Raw genomic sequence first — 21,502 nt, forward strand, 5'->3', positions numbered from 1 at the left:
TCGCCTCCTCCTCTGCCTCTCCCCAACTGGCATTTCCCCAAATACAACGGTGGAAAATGGTTGTGTCTTAATCCCATTCAGCTCCAAAATCCTATTTACCTATTTTTATATTTACCTCCACTGCCTATTGGAGGCCTCGCAAAAGAGATGTTTAAACAAGCTTGCACCACCAACTGTCTGGACTCACCCACCTCCCGTGACTATCTGTCCCAACCTCCAATGGAGTTCATAGAAGTCTTGGGTTGAAACAGGCTCCAGATGACTCCTAGACAAACCAAAACTGAGAGACCAATGGAAGAAACCAGGAATGATATCATTTTACCAAGCTTCTTATCCTCAATTTTCAGCTGTGTTCTTACTGTACTCAGTAGAATCTAGAGGCTCTGAGAGGGACTGGGGCCCATTGTGCTAAGTGCTGTGCAGACACAGTCAAAGAGTCCCTGCCCCAAAGAGCTTGCCACATTCTAAACAGATTGAAAAAGAGTGGAAGGGGATAAGAGGGGCATGGAGAGAAGCAAAACAGCTAGTCAGTGGCAGATCAGGGAATAAACTCCAGCTCTTCAGGGTTTTCAGGAAAATGCCGTCAGAGCCATTCCACATTGTGTACATGGTTCAAAGATGAGCCAGTTGTGTCTATAAGACTGGAGACCAAAGGAAACATCCAGAAGCTGTAATACAGTAGTTCACACGTTGTGATAATGCCCAGGGTTTTCTTACTCACCCTTTCTTGGTGTCTCTCCTTCTCTTCAAATATTGACATAAGAAGAAAATCTCTAAAAGTTCTCTCTTGTCTCTTTCTGTTTTGCCTCATGTCTGGACTACAACAATGTGATCTGGGCATGAAGCCATCAGCCCTTAGGAAACTAACACAGAACACTGCAGCATGTCTCCTCAGCAACGTGGGCTACCACGAGCACATCAAATCTGTCCTCCATTCTCTACCCTGGCTTCCTCACAGAATATCAAGTCAAGCGCAAATCTTCAAGGCACTCAATGGTCTGGGCCCAGGACATCTAAAAGAGTCTAGAACTCCGGGATCAGGCCCATGGTCAACAAAGCCATTTTGCAGGTACAGTGGAGTTATCAACCATAGGAGTCAAACTCATCTGTGCAAGAGACTGATCAATATCAGGGCTGGTCCCAGACTACGAAACTGACACAGGAACTAAGGACCATCATGAACCTCATCGCCTTCCACTTCAAGTGCAATGTTACTTCTTCACCTTGCCTTCTCCAATATAAATGAGAACCAGCATGTGCATTTAAAAACAAAACCACTACCAAACCAAAACTACACTGCACACACAGTTCTCCCACTGGGGATGGATGAGAGAAAGAACCAACTGCATCTAACAGATAGTAACACTGCTGAATATACTAACAGTTAGTAATGTTGTTTAAATGTACTAATAGAAGGTGCTCAGATACTACTGTGATGAAGGCAGTATATGAAACTACAGAATAAAATTTCATTTTATTTCCAGTATGTTACTGTAAGGACAAACTATTCACATGCCATAAATTATGATTTACTGGGTGTGTTTTAAATTACTTGCTAAGGGCACCCAGGTATGTGATAGGCACCTCTTGTGGTTTTATGAATCCAGATAATTTTCTTATGCTGTTATGTATTTATTAAAAGATATTAAGTCATAGCTATTCAGGGAAGATGACTGAAGAAAATGCAAATTTTGACTGTGAGGGTAATTAACTACTGGAACAAATTCTGAAGGGATATGATCAATTCTCCATCATTTGGCGTCTTTAATTCAATAATGGATGCCATTCTAAAAGAGATGCTTTAGTTCAGCCATAGGTTGTTGAGTTACATGCAGAAAATATTGGGGGAAATCCTATGGACTATTTTATGCAGACTTTCAATTGGATTTAGGATCCTAAATCAGTAAGGCACTTGTGAAATTATTTTTACCCATAATGATCCCCTTTTCTGGCATTAAAATCGATGATCATACATCCTTACATGAGTCATGCTCTTCTTTTGAATACGATGTTGCCTCTCAGTTTGGTAGTTCGCTCAGACTCTTACTTCAGTTTATTACTTTTTAAATCTTTGTATTCTCTCCATTTGTGAAGGATCAGTCTTTTGTCCATTTAACCCACTCAGAACAGAAAATTTCCCTTTGGTTTACTCACACTCTGTGTTCATTACATTCCCTAGTGGACACATGCTAAGGGGATGATGCTGTTCAGGATTACGCTAGTTCTGTGAAGTTCTTCATCTCATAGTGTACGTATAAATGAACATTCCTAATACCGAAGACCTTTTACTCCCCTCTGCTAATGAGAGAGGAGGGAAGCAAAAACTGTCCTAGTTCCGGCAGTAGGAGTGCTAAGTAAGAGGAACACCAGCTCTGTGCCACTGCAGCGCTGTGGAATGTAACCACCGTAGGTGCACAGGGGCATGGGGGAGGGGGTGCAGGTTGAGGGAACAGCAGATCCCTGCAGCAAGAGCTCTCTGTTGGGCCTTGGAGATCTCCTGATTGGATATTCCTGCAGTGACCACCACTCAGGCTGTTGCCCTTTCTCTCCTCCCTACTGGACTGGGACTCAGGTCACCTGGGTTCCATTCCCAGCTCTGCCACTAGTCTTATGGGTAGCCTTGAGTAAGCCATACCAGCTCTCTGTGCCTCAGTTTCCCCATCTGTAAAATGGGGATAATGAATATTGACCTCCTTTGTAAAGTACTTTGAGACCTACTGATAAAAAGCAATGTATAAGAGTTATATAATATTAACACCACATTCTCTTAACAACTTTAATTGATCCCTTAATCCTTTCCAGCAAATATCTGGCAGTAATCTATATCTATATGCTGAAGGACCCCTCCATTTACCCTTGGCTACGTTTTGTACACATGTTAAAAAAAATCAGGGATTGTTTGTGACATCATATGTTTTCCAGTGCACTGGGTGAGTAATACTTTCATTGTACCTGTAATTCACCTAGAATTTTGGGCTTTTAATGGCAACCTATCTACAATGGCTGGGAGCAGAGGAAAATGAGAAATGACCCATTGCTGATAAGGGGTGCCTAACTCCACTGGTCTACTGGAAGACCTGGGGAAATCCATTTCCTCTTTGTCCCTCAGTTTCCCTATCTGTAGAATGGGGATAATGATAGTGAACTACTTTGTCAAGTGCTTTGAAATTACGGATGGAAAGGGCTGATTAAGAGCTAGTACTATATTGTATATGCCCCCAGGATAGCTAAGATAGCTCTCGATTACTCTGAGACATTCTGTGGCTCAGTGTGGACTAATTCAGACTTCCTTGCATTACTTAGCACCCTTTGAAGGAGAACATTATTTGATGAACCCGCCAAAAGAATCTCAAATCTTTTAAACTCTCCTTCTGAACCCATTTGGATTTTCAGGTAACCAAGAAACTCATCTTTATTCACAAGTAATTTCTTTTACAGCCTCCTGTAATCGCCCAGCCTCCAGGCTGAAAAATCATTTAAAAACAAACGAGTTTCCTGCAGCTAAAACACAGAATCTCTCTCTCGCCTTTCAAGATAATAAAACTAAAAGGCAATATTAATTTGAAAGGGAAAGATGAGAAATAAAGAAATCCAGCAGTGAGCCATCCAGAAAAGTCTCATAAATCTCCTAATTTAACCTTACAGCAAGGAGAAAAGGGCAGAGAGTAAATTCCTAATTGCCATTTCCAGTTTTATGGGAGCAAGGTAGCTGCACCGTGTTAGTAATACTCATAGTCGGGAGAGAGAGAGCAAGAACGTGTCTGTAGTATAGGGAGGCTGTTATATTGAACACATATACAAAAATAATAATTGTGTGTAACGCTCGAGTCTAGACACCTCACCCAGTTTGGGCCTCATCATGCTAGAGACTGTATAGATTTAGTAAAAACACCTCCCTAACCTCAGACTTCATAGCCAACAGCAACTAATAATTTGAGGTGCCTCGAAAAAGACCTGATTTTCAGACTACAGACACTCAGAACTTTCTGAAAATCAGACCACTTTAGAATATCTCAAGCTGGGCACTCCAAAATGGACATAACCCAAATAAATCACTGGCAATTTGTGAAAACTTTGGCATGGGGTAACAGCACTGTAACCATCTTTCTGCGTAGACTACCTATGTGCAGAGTTTGTAGGCAGAGAGGTGGTTTTGATTTGGTATTAGAATCCATGACGTTCTTGTATCTGAGTTCTGAAAACAAACTCGCTAAAGGGGTTATTCCTGTGTAAAACCATCAGACCAAGATTCTACAACCTCCCTTTTCTCCAATACATTAGTGTTTAAAAGAAACCCCACTATGAATCACCATTACAGCTAGGCCAGACATGAAACAGATTCTATATAACTCTAGTTTTTGACTGGTAAACCAGAAGCCTTCTTCGTTTATGTTGGACAAATGTCCCCTAAGACTTGATTGCAGAAGGATATTCCTTAGGTACCAATTATACCTCAAAACGTCTGTTCACACATAGATACAAGTCCATGTGAAATTGGTTTAGAAACATGATACAGGAGGCTGGATCGGGGTCAAATACAAGATAAAACCATCTGTGTTGCAAGTAACAGACACAGGTCTGTTTAATATGTGCCACTGTAATCCGCTCCCTCTGCAGAATTCACCCTCTGCCAGAGGCCTAGTCCACATGTCCCTGTTCTTCTCCCATTTAAGTAAATGGCAAAATGCTTCTCTGCCTTTATGGTTAGGAGGATCAGGCCCAGTTTGAGCTAAACAAAAAGTCAACCATAGCCTGGATTAGAAGGGATTTGTGTTCCTTTATCTTGTGCTCCTAGAGGGGCCTCACTCCACCACACCAAGGCAGTTATGACGAGTTGATACTTTGTGAATCCCTGGGATGCTCGTGCTTGAAACAGGTTCAATCCCTGAGCACCAACCCCCTGACCTGCCTGCTATCCAGCTAGTACCAAGAGAAATGGGCATAACATTTCCCAGAGGTGTTTTTCTGTTACACCAGGATTTCTATATGGACTTGATATCAACATCTAGTCCTCCGCTCTGCATTTGTCTATCAGAGCCTTGGGCCCCGATTCAGCAAAGTGTTTTGCTGAACTGGGGCCTCAGGTAGGCTACTCTTACCATTGTTCATATAGAGATCTATATTGAGTAGCGTGCATGGTGCTGTACAGTAAAATAGTCATGCCAAACAAGTAACAAGTTCTCTGACCTGAAGGTTTTGTGGTCTAAAGAGCACAAACGAGAAGAGCTCAGTACTTGGCAATAAAAATAATACAGTATCAAAATAGAGAGGTAGGTGGTCATTATAACAGGAATGGATCACTTAGCAGGTGGGGTTTGATTTTAATTTAGTAAGGAAAAGAGGGGGGGTGTTGTTTAGTTTTGTGTTTTAAACTAAACATCAGAGGGTCAAAATACACCAGTTGCAAGCTGGTTTCTTAGACAGTTAAAGCACAGTAAAATCACTCTAAATGATTCTTCGAAGTCACTTCACACCCCATTCCCCCTTTCAAATCTGTGTCAGTGCCCCACAAGGCCAGAGTCACCAGAAAGTTTACTTTGGGGTTTATGGGTAGGGAAAGGATGAGAAGAAGAACAAACTAGAATCGCTGGATGTTAGTCATGGCACTTAATGCACTGCTGGAAGAGACTCAGACACTAGGGTGAGGAGAGCTGTGTAAGAACTTACAGAGAACAAAAGAGCTGTGTGGAAATACACATTTTTGGGGGGTGCAATTTCACCTAAATGAAAAAAGCATTAAAATTTGTGCATGGTGTGAATGAGGCACCAGGGGAAAACAAACAGGTAAAATGTCAACAGTTTTGCTGCTTCCTCTTCTGCCCTGCCCCAGTGAGAAAGATTCATTTTTGCTGAAACAAAGTGTCGAGATTTTTAAAATTCAAAATGCCTGTTATGATGTTTGCATTCATAAATGGCCCTACAGAATTTCACACGTTCATACACTTCATACAATTGGACCGACTGAAACAGAATGACAATGAAACACGAGCTTTACAGCCTCCACTGTGAATATTTCACCCAGTCCTGGTTGTCATGGTGTCAGTGAACCGATGGAGAAATGGACATTGTGTTGGCCACAGATAGTTAGTGATGGGCTGGGGGTTGACATAGGAGCAAGGGAGCTGCCTCTGAAAGGGACAACAAATATAGGGTGTCTGATGGCAACAGTACATTCAGGAAGACCTAGAGATCATGGGCTAACTGCGGCTTCGCCCTAAGTCCGCATTCAGGGGCAGTGTGTAGCAGTGCTGCTCCAGGAACAGACCAGGAACCAGACCGTGACACAACAATCAGTCCAGTCCTCGGTTCCCACCTTAGTCCAGCTGCAGAACGTGCATCAGCCCTATACTCGGTACAAATTATTTCTTCCTCTTTGCCAGTTCAGCTGCACTGGCCAACACCTGGGGGAAGGAAAGAGTTGCAGAGGCCCTATGGAGGTTACTCTGTGTCAGTCAGTGCCCCACAATATGGGTGCCCCACATAAAGAGAGGGCCTTATTCCTCTGATCCCGTCCAGGTGCAGACATGGGGTCACACACTGGCCCTTAGAGGCATAGGGGTTGCTCTGGAGATCTACTGCCAGTGGTGTGGAGAAACAGGCACTTCGCCATGCAAGATAAAATGGAAGGTGACCTTATTGTAACAGGCAGGGAGGGGAGGACCCAGGAAGATTGTCAGGTCAGGAAACAAAAAGGGCTTGTCCAAGAAGCAGAGTTTTTTGTAAGCCTCTCAGAGCTAGTTCTAATGCTTGATGTACATGCAAACACCCACCCACGTATTCATCTAAGTACGACATGAAAGATTTTATGGCTCTTGTAAAAAAAAAAAAAAAATGAAGCCCAACCAAGGGATTATTGTGCATGCAAGCTGCTTGGAAGAAAATTAAAGCCGAAAAGGCAGAAAGATAAGCCAGGCAGTGCAATAATTCATGTGGAGTGACTGCTGATCTCACACCTAGGCGTGTCAGACGGGAAGGCCAGGGAACTCAGCTGCATAACAAAGAAGCCTGATATTGACATCACTTTTGTTTAAGAAGCGCCAGGGAAAGCAGAGAGACTCTCTCACAATACACCAAGTCCTCCGATGATATACAGAGCTCTCCCTCCCACCCTCCTGCCCCCACCATAGCGTTGGGAGAGAGAGGAGAAAACAAAGGACTACTCTGTGGCCAGCAGAAAACACCTTCCCGTACAAACTTCTCTGTCCCTTGTGCAAAGCAATGGGTAGAGACTAGAGGGCTGATTTCCCTCTCACACCAGCTTTTCCCCAGCGTAACGATCAACTGTCCCTGATGTTTCTCCTGATCTCTACCAGAATCAGGCCTTACGCGTAGCAGGACCATGTCCATAAAGGAAGGCCTGAAATCAGCCATGACGTGAACCAGTGAAGCAGCGTTTCATTGCCATTAGCTTTCATCATCGACACCCTTGCCATACCTTACTTGCCTTGAAGTAATTGTTAGGAGTCTTCCACAGAAACCTGCTTCCACATTCCCTCCAGAGCCCTATAAGGTTGGGCGTCCTGCACTCTGCCTCTTCACCATCCCCCAAATGCTCTCTCACCTGAGGGGAGGATTGTCTGAAAATGCCCTACGGTGCAACTCCTGGGATCTCTGCCCAAAGTGGGGATAATTCAGCCTCTGATAAATAACCAACTAAGGGGTTTATAGCAGTCATTAAAATACAAACGTATTTGGGATATAAAAGTGCAATCAAGCAGCAAATATATTTTTACACACTTCCAGGCAAATACACTCTTAAGTCAGTGCATGCGTGACACAAATCCACGCCAGATATTTTTTGTGCTCCTGTAACAGAACAATGGCTTCAGAGTCACGTGTTGCAAGGGTATTAAAGGCACATGGACCTTGAGGTAGTTTGATATAAAAGATTGTTAATGTTGATTTCACGTTTTCTTTTCAAAAGGGGGGGGAGGGGGAAGTTGACCAACATCCTAGCAGAAGCCTCTGCCCACACTTACACAGTCATGAGATTGAAAAAAAATACACCCAAAAAAGAAAAAGAATATCCAGGTCTAGAGAACTGAAGTCACCCATTGTTTGTAGGGAAGTGGACACTTATACGCGCCCCATTACGTTGGCAAAACCAATGCGATGATAGTTCTACGATGGAACCTGACTATGGACCTGAGCCAGTGCCCACTGACGTCAATGAGAGTCTTTTCATTGATGGTAACGGGCGTTGCATTGAGCCCTACTCTTGGGCTGAAATAGTTTTGGTAGGTCAACAAATTCAGACCAGCTGATCAGGCTTCTGGGGAGGGCTGAGTCGGAGAGGTGTGGACCAGGGTATATTCTGCTGAAGTATTTGCTGACTGGTAGGGTCACGGTTCTTATTGTACTATGCTGCTGAGTGATATTCCTTAAGGGATTGAGGCTGGGATTTTTAAACGAGGCATAAGGTGCTCAAAACCCTAATGAATTTTATTAAGATAAGGGCCTCTAGTTGCAGCGCTGTAATCAGCAGTGTGACTGCAGCACATGTAGACATACCTGAGCTAGCTTTGATCTGGCCAGCTCCAACAATAGCAGTGATGTGACAGCAGCGTGAGCTAACCCCTAGACCAGTATTTCTCAGCCTTTTTGTGCTAGCAACCCCCTTTGGAATTAAAACAAAATCGTGACCTCCCTACTAGAAATAATTGGACCCCCTGCCTCTGGGCATGGGGCTCCAGAGACAATCGCTCTGCTTCCTAGCCCCGAACGCCTGCCCTGCGTGCGACCTCCCCTAAACCTATCCTGCAACCCCCAGCTTGAGAAACACTGCACTAGAGCACATACCCAGGCTCGCTGGCAGGCTTATACAGCTCATAGTGCTGCCACTTCACTCTATTGTTATTCAAGCTAGCTAGACCAAAGTTAGCACACGTATGTTTACCCATTCAGTCATACGCCTGACTGCAGCATAGGCATATCCTTAAGCTCCCCAGCCTGTACATTTAATCACTGTCAGGATGCTTAGATCTCAAGCACAGGCTTTTATTTTTACATTTTAAACTAAAAGAATGAACAAATCGAATAAAATTATCTCCAGTCTGCAGATCAAGACAAACGAACGGCTGGCTCTCTTTTGCCCCACTCCTGTTCAGCAAGATTAATAGCAGGATGCCGTCATGTGTCTCATGTTGCTAACGCTTGGTTGTTTGATTCCAAAACACACAGCTTTGCATTTACTGATATATTATGAAGCATTATAAATAGTTACAACTAAATTTAAACTGTCAAAATAAATGAAGGGTGCACATTTTGTGACGAATTATCCTTGATTTCTCTATTGTGTTCGTTTTACTTGGTAGCATCCAAAATGCAGTAATTCCCATGGAACATCCAATTGTACAAGATAGCACTGGGTTTTACTTTGATGCTGGTTATTTTATTAAAGCAGCTGAGTTCCAAGTCTGAGACTAAGTGCTGGGGTGAGAGGAGGAATTATTATTTTGTATTTCTACATCATTTGAAGGATTTATGGTTTTTGACAGCTTTCAGGAGGAGCTGAGATGGCCCCAGCACTGAACCTGTACTCCTCAGCCTCCCTGCCATGATCCAGAAAGCCAGTCATTCTAGGGAAGCTCTCTGTTGGGTTTTTTTTCCCATTCCTGCTGGAGAATAAATTGAATCTTAAGCAAAGAGGCATGAAATTGAGATCACTCATAAGGCATGCTGGGAAAGGACAAGTTTATCTAAACTTACCAACCCAGGCAAATCTCTAAGGGCTCATCTACACTTACCTCAGAGATTCAGCGGCAGTCGACCGGAGTTATGCAAACTATGCAAAAAACTTGCACAACTTCCATCGACTTCTGTGCTTCTGTTCTGCGCGCTGTCTTCACTGCACTGCGCCAACAGGGACGCAGCGCTACACCACTTGAAAAGGTGGTCTTAATACGTCAATTTCTGGATCGACTGAGCGGGTCTTCACTGACTGCTCAGTTGATCCAGATAAGTCGATCTGACGGTGGCGAATTTGCCACTATCAGTGAAGACATAGACACAGGAGTTCTGGAAGGGCTGATATACCACAAGTGGCATTCAACATTTGTTAGTTTCATCCATTGGTGTAGCAAATCACAGTCTGCTCCTGCCATCTTGTACCACAAAAACCTGCTCGGACTGCACTGGTTGGATATCCACAGTGAGACGGTTATTTCAGATCCCTTCACCAACACATTTACAGTTTTGTGCAATAACACAATGTACAATATCCCTTTTCCAAGAGCCCAAGAGGAGAAAAGATCTCCCTTTCAGGAAATCACTATCTAAATCTGGGCTCAACTCCTCCCTCTTGTACTTCCTTCCTATGCCTTTTTATCGGTCCTCAGCTGTCCGGCTAATTGGCTCTTTAGATAATTAACCTCAGTTACCCCAATCAGACTTCTCTGGGGAACTAATGGGTGTCAGAGTGATCTGAATGCAGGCTCACCTGTTAACTCCCTGCACTCTGTCACAATTGGATTTAATTTTCAAATCCAATCTAAAAGCAAACTCCTGAAAAAAAGGATTATGCTATGTCTGGTGGGTCTTAACATTATCTAATCTAATTTAAAAGAGATCCCAGTAGTAGTATAAAATTCAGTCATGTCATCTGGGGTCTAATTTCTCTCTCCCCTGTGGAGTCCAACTGCTCTTTTGAGACTTTTTGGTATTAACAAGCAGTGCCAAAAAAGCTGAACTTATAGCATGACTTTGCATCTGTTCATCTTTGTATCAGCATTTATATTGGCAATTTGATCAGAAACATCAAAAAGAATAAAAGATAAGATTTCTGATCGGGTTATTTCCATTAACACATCTAGCACCTCAAATGCAGAGACCTTCTTGGAGTGCCAGTAAGCAGCGGAAGTTGGGTTTTGCATGAACTAGCTCACCTGGAGGTATGTTTATTATGTAGCCAATAAATTCTGCCCTGGAATATTTTACCTATTCTCAAAGCTAAGGGTATATTATTGATCAGGGATCCAAGGGCCTGAGCAATATTAATTGGGTTTCCTTGTTTGTGTAGAGATCAGACAAAAGGCAACATTTTACATGCTTAAGATTCAAGTTGAAGGAATCTAAAAATAGACCCAGGGCTTCCTCTTGGGCTCTGATACAGCGAAACAGTAAAGCATGTGCTTAAGTTGATTTCAAGTTATGTGCTTAAGTACTTTGCTGGATCATGGTCATAGAGGGGAGGAATGTATATGCTACGAGACCAACTCAGAGCCCAGACTGCACTAACTACGAGCAAGTGGTTTCATCCTTCTGGACAAAGTTGTAGACCAGAAAACTGGAGCTATGGGCTTGTTGGGAAAGATAGGGAAGGGGATCAGACCAAAGGCAGGATAATTAAGAGAGTGGCTAAAATTCCCAGCAGCCTCAGTCAGTGCTCTAGACGCTCAGGAAATCAGAGAAGGGGTGAAGAATAATCAAACCAACATAGGGTGGTGTGAGCTCCAGTCTGAGCAGCAAAGGGAAAAGTGCTTCTTGCATTTGGAGATCAACAAATAAAGCACAGGGGGATTCTTGAAGGCACATCTCCTCCTCTGTTGCAGGGCAAGTTGAGACACACAGACAGGGGCAGCCTTAATGTGGATTCATGCGTTCAGCTGCACCCACAGACACCATGAAACCCAGAGTGCAAAAGCAGGCAAACATACACTTCTCTCTCTCTCTGAGTTCAGGGTGTCTGTGGTGGTCAAGGGTGGCTGTAGACTCCCCCTTCAATGGATACATGATATTAAGCTGCTGAGGGAGCACCAGCAAGTCAACAGCAAAACTCACATGGACATTAACAGGGTCAGGATCTCACCTGTAGATTTTTAAGACCATTATGATAATCTAGTCTGACCTCATGCATAACACAAACCAGAGAATTTCAAGTAAACACAAGTTTAGCGCATTCATCACTGTTTATAAAGCCCTTTGAAACCCTAATCCAAGGAAAGGCTTCAAACAAAGGCAGTATTTTTTTTTAATTCTACTTTCTGTTAAAAAAAATTCAAGCTAATACCAGACATTGGTTGAGCCACAGAAATTCTAGGTTAATTTTTCTGCACTTTAAAAATGTAGTAATCCTAGTGTGTTTGGCTTTTTTTTTTTTTTTTTTTTTTTGGTATTAAGAAAAATGACTCAAAGTGAATGAAACTTACAATGTAAATTTCAGTCATTTTATTTCTCAAAGCACGGATGGAATTATACCACCACGCTCCCTTGAAGTTCATAGATTGTGCTTCCTCAGCACACCAGCTCTCTCCACTGATTGTTGCTGATTAGTACAAAGAGCAGGGAGTAGAATAGAAAAAGGAGCTAAAGGAAAGAATGGAAGGCCAAGTTAGGCATTTTCAGTTGTGAAATACACCAGATGTTCAAAGAATGGTGGCATAAACCCTCTAATGCAAATCACGCCAGTAATCTAGATTTAGCATGATTATCAGAGGCAATTGCAAATGAAGGCAAAGAAATAAATCATTTGCTAAATCCATACCATCTAAAGAGGGGGGAACCACTTAGAAGAGTTTTAACAGACCGATCCTTCTTGAAGAAGGATCATTCCACCGAAAAAAATGTACATTAAAACAAGCGATTCTAATACATACGTTCTGATCTAAGCTATTTTATATATCAGAATTAACAATAGTTTGTGGAGTGGAGACAACGTGAAGCATACGAACTCACTTACAAAGAAACAGTAAAGAATCATACAAAATATAAAGCAACAACATATAGAGCATATTTCAATACAGCAGCAGATGCCTCATGTGAAACAAATGCTATTGTTCTTTAAAAAAATTATGGGAGAGAGTTAATTGCTTCATAATGGAGAGAGTATTGAAGTATGAAAACAATCTGCAATTCTGATAATGGCTCTATGTCCACATGATGAGATTTGATTACATTCTTTTTATCACTAAATTAAATTCCCACTATTGCCTGTCTGCTTGCATTAGATCTCTTTAAATCTTAATAGACTCCAGCTCCATTCTGGAAGTGTTGGAAGGAGATAACTCAAAATGGGGGGAGGGCTGGATCGGAGTACAAGAAAAAGCTTGAGAGTATGAGAAAAGAGGACTGGGCTGGAATACAGGGTACAGAGAACAATCTTTCAGTTACAAAAAAAGCAAGATGAAAAGGAGCTTAGTTTTAGATTGGGAAGCATCTCGCAAATAAATATCATGAGCAGTCATGGCAATTAATAAAATCAGTGATCAAACACTCGGTGGACTATTATTGAATTATACTGCAACCGGGGCCCCAATGTCCTAGCCACTGTGAGAGACAATGCATGCCCCAAAGATCTTAGGCAAGACTGACGAAAGAAACATTTTTATCCCCATTTTACACTGAGACCAAGATTACACAGGGAGCCTGTAATAAGGTTCGGGATTGAACCCAGCTCTCTGCAGTCCTAGCTGAGGGCCCTAGCCACAAGTATACCCAGAGGAACAGGACAGGGAGCCTTCATCATTCAACCAAAAAAGACAGCACTCCACTGAAAGGCTTGCAACAGATACCAGATGAGCTACATTTAAAATTAACAACCTTGAGGTTCAGAATCTGGGTTCAGGTAAGCCCAGCATGGCAAAGGTAAGATGATGTAGGTCTGAATTATCCGAAGTGCTTGATTTTGCAAAGTTGGGTTGGAAATATCATAGAATAGACGGTATGTGGGATGTGACCTATTCACATACTATACAAGGTCAGCCCTGTCTTCTGTCCAGCAGTGTAAACTTAAAATGGAGCACCAGGGGGAACTTTAGCATGGGTTATTTCCAAAGCACAGAGAACATTCTACGGGTCTGACTCAAGCCCTTCGAAGTCAATGGAAAGACACACATTGATGTCAAGGGGCTTTGGTCCCTGTAGGAAGAACTTTAGGAGTACACGTTCTGCTAGCCCAGTGAGCTGATTGTGACACAATTTTGGAATTCTCTATTGTTATCTGTTCTAGTATACATGTTAAATGTATGCAGGAAGCATCATCTGATACATTACAAATAAATTCCACTTGTGAGTTTTCCTGTGTGGGATATTATAGACTCATCCCCAGCCAAATTTCTTTTTGATATGAAATAATGATATTGACTTAATCAGGCATAAAACAGCATCTTTTAAACAATGTCAGTAATATGAACACTTTTAGCTTTGCAGGGAAATATATTAGCCAGATCCCTTGTTCCCGGTTTAGAAAAAGAAAAGGACATAGCTAACATCTGAAACAAGTGAAAATTGTTATCAAGTGGTAGCATTTTAGGGCTCAGTCCTGTCAGATGCTGAGCCCCCTGGCCCAGAGTTTAATTTTTTTTGTGACAAATTTTGAAAATCTCAAAATAATTTTCTGTTTAGAAATGGAACTTTTTCATTTAACCAAAATTTTCCATCACAATTTTTTTAAAATCAAATTTTTGGCTTCAGTTTTTTTCTCCCCTTTCCCACCTTCTTCCTCCCTTTTGCCACTAAATAGAGGAGGAAAAAGGCAAAATACAAAAACAAATCAGTTTGGGATTTTATAAAAAACAAAGAGAAATCCCCCTTAAAACCCAAATTTCTACAAAATGAAAAATATTCACTAAAATGTCCAGTTTTGAAAAAGGCTGTTATTTTATTTTACATGTCTTTTGAAAAAATTTCATCATTTCTAGTGCCTAACTTTAAGCATAGGAGTGGGACTAAGCACATTACGTTTAGGTACCTGGTTGAATTGGGGACAGAGTACTCAGCACTTTACATGGTCCAGCCCAACACTGCTAATAATTATTGTGGGGATAAGATCATTGTCTCCTGCAATAAAAACCATGCAAGGGAGCTCAGGGGGAAATCTCTGTGAGGATCCCCTTGTGTGTTCCCCCAATCAGAAAGGCAGAGTTTGTTCAACCTTATGGAATAGACCATGGGATTATCTTTAAACCTACTGAACCTCCAAGGATCTATGCAGAAGCTGCTGGCTGCTCCTATTCCCAACAGCTACCTGTCTGCATAGTTCCATTTGTAATGTATGTCTTGAGCACCATCACAATCAGTCAGACTCAGATAATATGATCACATCTAAAATAGGATGGAGAACTGATCAACAGCCCTGCTGGGCAATTCATGTTGTGTTTTTATAACCTTTGCTATTACGGTCCTAGGTCCTTTAGAAATGATCCCTTAGATACATTGCACAAATAAATATAATAAAACATTCGATGTAGAATATTCTGAAGAGCAGCTCTGTGGAGGTTGAAAGCTTTTCTCTTTCACTAACAGAAGTTTGTCCAGTAAAAGATATTACTTCTCTCACTTTGTCTCTCTCTCAAAATACTCTAAGCCTTTCTTAATACCGTTTACCAACCTACTCACTCATTGAACCACTGCTGTGCTCAGAGATGTCCTTGCTGAGTTGACCCCCTGGAAATCACAACTAACTTGGAACTCATCACCACACGAAAGTAGCTTAAACGATGTGCCATGCCTTGTCCTTCTCAATATATTTTCATCTGTCATCAGGTTGCACATTCCTGAGTTTTATTAGGTCCTGAAGCTCTTCGCATAATGTCACCTTGTGTTGATTCAGCTTAATCATTCCATGGGCACTGAAATACTAACCTAAAGTTTATCTAACGATCTTATTTGCAACCCCAGCCACTTTATTTATTCACCGGAGCTTATTGTATGTTTTCTCATATTTTCCTAAAATAAACGTACTTTGGATTGGAGAGTTGGTTTAAATATTGCCTGCCTTCAATTTGACCTACAGCTGCCTGCTGTGGTCAGGGAAGGGCTGGGTGCTACACAGCAACGCAACCGTTAATAATGTTTCAAGACTGCCACATTCTCATCAATAATAGGTAGATCCGAACAGCAATGTGTAAACTCGTTGTAGAGCTGGCATTGGCCTTAGAGACCCCAATCACTGAAAAATTCACCTAAACTAATGGAAAATGACTGGCCTGCCTCTCTGAAAAATGTGAGCCACTCTATGTGTAAACCCTATGTAACACAATGTTCCATTTCTTCAGCCCTGACTTGCATTGATAAGCTGTTAGGAGAGTCTAACTTTTGACGTTAAATCAGCTGGATAGTAGGCTTATCACCTTGCTAACTGCACGTCTCATATGCACCCTTTCACGAGGCAGCATGGAAAGCAGCAGGATCAAAGAGCCTGTACCAGACTTCAGATATGAGGAACCTCAAGTCAAAAGTTAGCTGTCAAGGCCTAAGGGGCCTCTTACTCTAATCTTACTGACTTCCAAAGGATTGGAGCCCCGGGTCCAGCATTTATAAGTCCCACGGTTGGACTGGGGAAATCAGCTGCATTGGTTAAGCTGGTACACTGTATCAGAGCTTGTCTAATGAGCCCATCAGTTTCTGCAGAGTTTAAGCTTGCATTAAAAAAATATGGTTGCCAAAAAAAAAAGCTTCTGAATGAATGGGATGCAGTAGTATTGTCTCCCAGTGTCTGTCTTAAGCCACAGCTCAGGAAGGGTTGTGGATTGACCAAATCATTTCAGAAGAATGCTGTCCCTGAAACCTAATGATGCCTCTTTAAATGTCATCATTGGTAAATATTTCACTACTTACCGTTTTCAGCACACACATCTACCAATTTGGGGATTGTTAAAGAGATTGAGGACCACCATCGACTCTTGCCCCTAACCAGTTCTCAGATTTGTTGTTGACACAATGTGGATACTCAACCAGTCCACTTACTTGTGCTTAGGGACAATCCTGAGAAGCATCGTCCGTGGCATACCTCCTATATTTTTTAGCCCTTGTCTACACTTACCTGGAAATTCGACGGCAGGTGACGGGAGTTACGCAAGCTACATACCTACCCCTTAAGCACCTTCTGAGCTACATACAGTCATTAAACACAAACAAGCAACAAATTTCCAAAAAGCATCCTCCGTTGTTGAAGGAACATGATGGGACCCATTGTGAGCAAGAGTAACATCATTTAATGAATATTCACTACATTAACATTGTCCCCTGCAGCCTTCACTCTCACCAGCAGCAAGTCCCACAGTACAAGATGTAAGCAGAATAGCTTTAAATGGCTTTTAATGTTCTCAGTGCTGTTGGTGTCTCATTTGGTTCACGCAGCTTAGATACTCTTGACTCCTAGGAAAACGGAGCTGGTCCTAACGTGGCGGCGTCAGCTTCACAATTCTTTATATGCAGCATAAATACATTCCAGCAGCAAAAGCAAGGGGGGCATATTTGCATGTAGGTAATGCTGGGATTAAAATGAATGATAGTCCTTGAAATGGGAGGCATTTGCGAGAGAGAGGGTGAGGTTTGCACAGGGGCTCACATCGCCTCCCTGGAAGCAGGGCTACAGTGTTGCAGCCAGCACATCCCCTGGGCACCAGACTGCTCAGGGAGGTATCCTAGCTCTCCCCAATCACTCCTTGGGCTGCTGCAGTTCACGCAATGGTCCCGACGCAGGTCCATGTGTAAACGGCACAATGTAGCCTGGTGAGTTTTAAAATAAGGGGTCTCCAAGCTATTAGAATGATCCTCAATCCTCCTTTTTAGCCGATATTTTTACTTCATCAAGTAAAGAAAAACTATTTCCTAGATTCAAGTTAAAAAGTAATTTTAGGGTGGGGAAAGAAATTACAGGTTGTGTTATGTGCACCCCTTTGGGAACTATTACTAGTTTATGAAAGGAGACTACAGTTTGAAAGCTATGTAGGGCATAGCGATTTAGTTTAATCTTACGTTGTTTCAAATCCTTCTTAGTACTTGTCCACTTAAAAAAATTGTTCCTGCTGTTGTGGCCAATTTAGTTTTATTGTGGATATATTATTGATACCCATGCTAACAACCAACCATGTCTGAGCATTTTGCTGGAATCCTTAAATGAACATTAAAAGAGTCCTAGTTTGGATTTAATGCTGATTCATGTACTCTGAGTACAATGAAAAGGTTTTGTTTTGATTCTCAAAATGGCTTCATTTTTTATCTTTTGTAAGAAGCCTGCCATACTAGTTACTGATTGGATAATGCATCTAGTTCAAGATGCGTTTAAAGTGCACTAGTCACTTCGGAAAGGAAAATAACCGATACATTTTTAATACTAATGTATTGTGAAGCATTTAAATATGCACTCACGTTCACCCATCTTGTACGGGGCATGAGCAGAATGTGCAAGAGGAAAGGTGACAGAATAGAAAAGCTAAATCAGAGCCCATCACTACAGTAAAGACAATGATTTCTGAGAGAAGGTTTGTCTCATAAAAAAAACCCACTCATAATTTATCTGAGCTGCAGGTTTCGGTGCCAGGTAAAGGCATAATTTATTCCTGTTCCTAATGTCTTGGTAGGATGTTGAAATGTTTGAAGGAACTATAGATGCCAAACAGCTAACTCTACATGTAGCAAAATAGCTGTATGACGCAAGTGAAGGAGGAATAAAGCTGATTGATAGAAGGGGAAAAAAGGTCACCAGATAAATTCTAAAGAGCCTCTTGACCTTGTGACCACAATTTTGTCATGTGGACTTCTTGGTTTGTCCTGAGGCTTGAATGCTCAGATAGCTGAATGTCTTGGCAAGGGTGGTTATTAATTAGTAGTAGTAGTACTAGTAATGCCTAAAAACCTCAAAAATCAGCCCTATTGTACACTATACAGGAACACAGTAAAACACACTCCCCACCTGAGGAGTTTACAATTTAAATAGAAAAAGGATTGGAGACAATTATCCCTATTTATGGGCAGGAAGACAGGCACAGAAAAACCAACCAAGTCACCAGGGATGACCCAGGAGCCGGAGGTCTGTGAAGGAGTCAGGCATTACCGAAGCCTTTTCTCCTGAATCTCAGCCCAGAACCTAAACCACACGACCTGAATGTTCAATTTTGCACCAGCTCAGAAACATCGCCAAATGTGGCAATAGCGTACCCCCAACCTCTTGTGGTCAGCGTGCTAGGAGTAAATACACGGGTTGCACAAAGAATCATTTGCACTCAAACAAACTTCTTTCAGGGCCAGATTCTGCTGCCCTTACTCAGACTCCTCCTCAGTGGAACTATTCATGGAACGACACGCTGGCCAGCCTCTAAGGATGGTACACTCGGGCCCACAACCAGCAGGCCCTTCTAGATACTGTAAGGATGACCGCACAAATCACCACAGGAAATGGGGAAAGTCAAGAAATGAAACCGCCTTACTGAGATATACACAAAGTCTCAAAGGGGAAGGGAAACCCAACTGCAAGGAGCAGAGGGGCTAAGAACAGAGGCTAAGGCATTCTTACCTTTGAGCAGTACTTTTTTTTAAGAGGAGTTTTCTCTGGAAGCAGGAGAAGCCACAGCATCTGCTTGACTCCATGTTAGATCCCTAAAAGGAAGGGGTGCGGTGAGTGGTGCTATTTATACCTTTCTACAGCACCATCTGGTGACAGGAATGCAGTGCTGCAAGAAAACAGCCCTACACGTCCCATTGAAGAATGGAAAACTGTCAAATATTAGTTTCGTTTGTTCTGATTTTATTTGTTTGTTCTTGGATGGTTTGTTATTGGTGACCTCTTCTTCCTGTCCAAAGCAAGTAAGGTGGAATGTTTTGGGTTTTTTTCCCCCCACTTACTTACTTACCCCACACACACACACATACATGGGGGGGAGGGGGGATAACATTGAGGTGAAGGGAAATGATTGGATGGAACCAAGAGGTGGTGGAGCCAAAGAACTATAAAGCTGTTCTCCAGCTCATAGCAACTCAGTACTTCATAGTGCTTCTATCCCACTGCAAGAATTTTTGCAGGATACTCTCTGGCCTTTACAAGTGGGTTTTATGTGGTAGTGACTATGTTGCATGATTATTGTTAGTGGAATTTTGTGAGTCAAATTCATGGATTTCTTGTGGGCTCTTATATTATAGTGCTTTTAAAAAAATATATTTACAATAGACTCAATTTTTTTTCTGCCCTCTCTCTTTCCACTAAGCCTGTGACCCGTCACTCTCATACTGCAATTTTACTATAATAATGAAACTTACTTCTCTTCTCACTATCCACCATTAGTGGATACATGCTACTAGCCAGGGCTTCTAACAACTTTTGCATTGGTTCATAGAATGGAAATCCCTCCCGTTCCTATATTAATAAACATTAAAGGGGAGCCAGAAGCTTACCAGGCTCCCTTCTGCATTTGCTGTGGTTCTGCAGGGGGCTGTTCCTCGGTGTAGGGGAAGAGGGAGCATCAAAGAGTTCCTCCAATTATGCCTCTAAGATGTGCTGCTGCTGCTCCTCTGGCAAAGCCTCCTCTGGGGCCAATTTCAGCAACAGAGTCACTTCACAAGCCTCCATTGATGCCTGCTGCTGGCTCTCATCCGTCCGCAGGCTGGATTCTGGGGCCAGCCAGGCACCATCCTAGCTGACCAGGTCATCATGCACCATGGTTGGCACCATGCTTAGTGCATTACCCTGCACTTGGTCAAACTGCTTATAAAATGGGCATGATGTCAGCACGTTGCCTGAGGTGTGGTTCTGGTCCCTGGTTCTCCCGTACTTTGTCTCGAGCTGCTTAATCTGTTCTCTGCTCTGGTGGCTGGGCTGGTAACTTTGTAACAGTGCCAGCTTCTTCACTGTTTGCTGGTGTGTGTGATTGTTGTTGGTCCTCTTCCTAAAGTCACTGTTTTGCTGGCCCCAGAGATTCACCAAAATAAGACTATTCCCATGGCCATGAAGCAGCGTGCTTTGCAACTGACTTCTTCTGATTAGGCTCCATTGCAAACACACACTGGGTCTCTGATGGTGTGTCTGCAGCTGAAGAGTCAGAAAACAATGGGGAGGTTAAATGCTGACTTAGCAAGCTGCTGCACTAAAACAGTTTCCCTTGAGTCAATTGAGGATACTTGGGAAAGAGAGGGCAAAGGAAGTTGGCCCAGGGCATTGTGGGATACTTTTGGCAAACTCCCAGGACACAAGTCAGGAGCTCTACATCTATGCTGCAATGCAATTGGGCTTCAACCCCATGTCCTGGCTTGACTCGACCTCAAACCCTCCACCCCTCCTAGGACTCTGGATCTGAGCCAGCATCTGAGAGATTTCTGTGTAGACAGAAGGCGAGTTTGGACTCTAGCCTGAGTCTGAGCCCAGGTTCACAGTGCAGTGTGGGTGTAACGCCCCCCCCATGCTATATGCATTTCAGGAGTGAGAAATCACTGTTATAAAGGGGTCAGACAAAACAAAATACAACAACAAAGCTACTGACAATCTTAACAGCAGAGCTTCTTCACAGGTCTTATGGAAACAGCTTCATAACTCAAGCAGTTTCTGCTCTGTGCTATTGATATGATCATATTTCCAGCAGTATAAAAATGAGGCAGTCACCTCACAGCAGTTGCTTCTCAAATAAGCCAGGCCAGTCATGGGAACTAAGGACATTAAGGGTGGTGTTTGTAAATTCACTTAAGATTTAACTCAGCGCATAGTGAACAGCATTGAGCTCATTTTTCATTTTAATTAGCAACCATATGCACTTCAATGGGCCCTGGCCAACACAGTTAACACTCGTCTGGAGAC

General features: G+C 42.5%; 1 protein-coding gene across 1 annotated transcript in view; it reads right to left on the reverse strand.

Moving 5' to 3' along the window:
• Positions 1-19,297, reverse strand: part of GALNT9 (polypeptide N-acetylgalactosaminyltransferase 9) — a 283,879-nt gene extending 264,582 nt beyond the window's left edge. The window contains exon 1 of the mRNA XM_067539375.1: positions 19,235-19,297. The gene's annotated coding sequence lies outside the window, so the exon portion shown is untranslated. The remainder of the gene's footprint in view (positions 1-19,234) is intronic.
• Positions 19,298-21,502: the final 2,205 nt, after the last annotated feature.

The sequence above is a fragment of the Emydura macquarii genome, unplaced genomic scaffold, assembly GCF_026122565.2.
Source record: "Emydura macquarii macquarii isolate MOO-44397 ecotype Brisbane River unplaced genomic scaffold, CSIRO-AGI_Emac_v2 contig_554, whole genome shotgun sequence".
In the NCBI taxonomy this organism is placed as follows: Eukaryota; Metazoa; Chordata; order Testudines; family Chelidae; genus Emydura; species Emydura macquarii.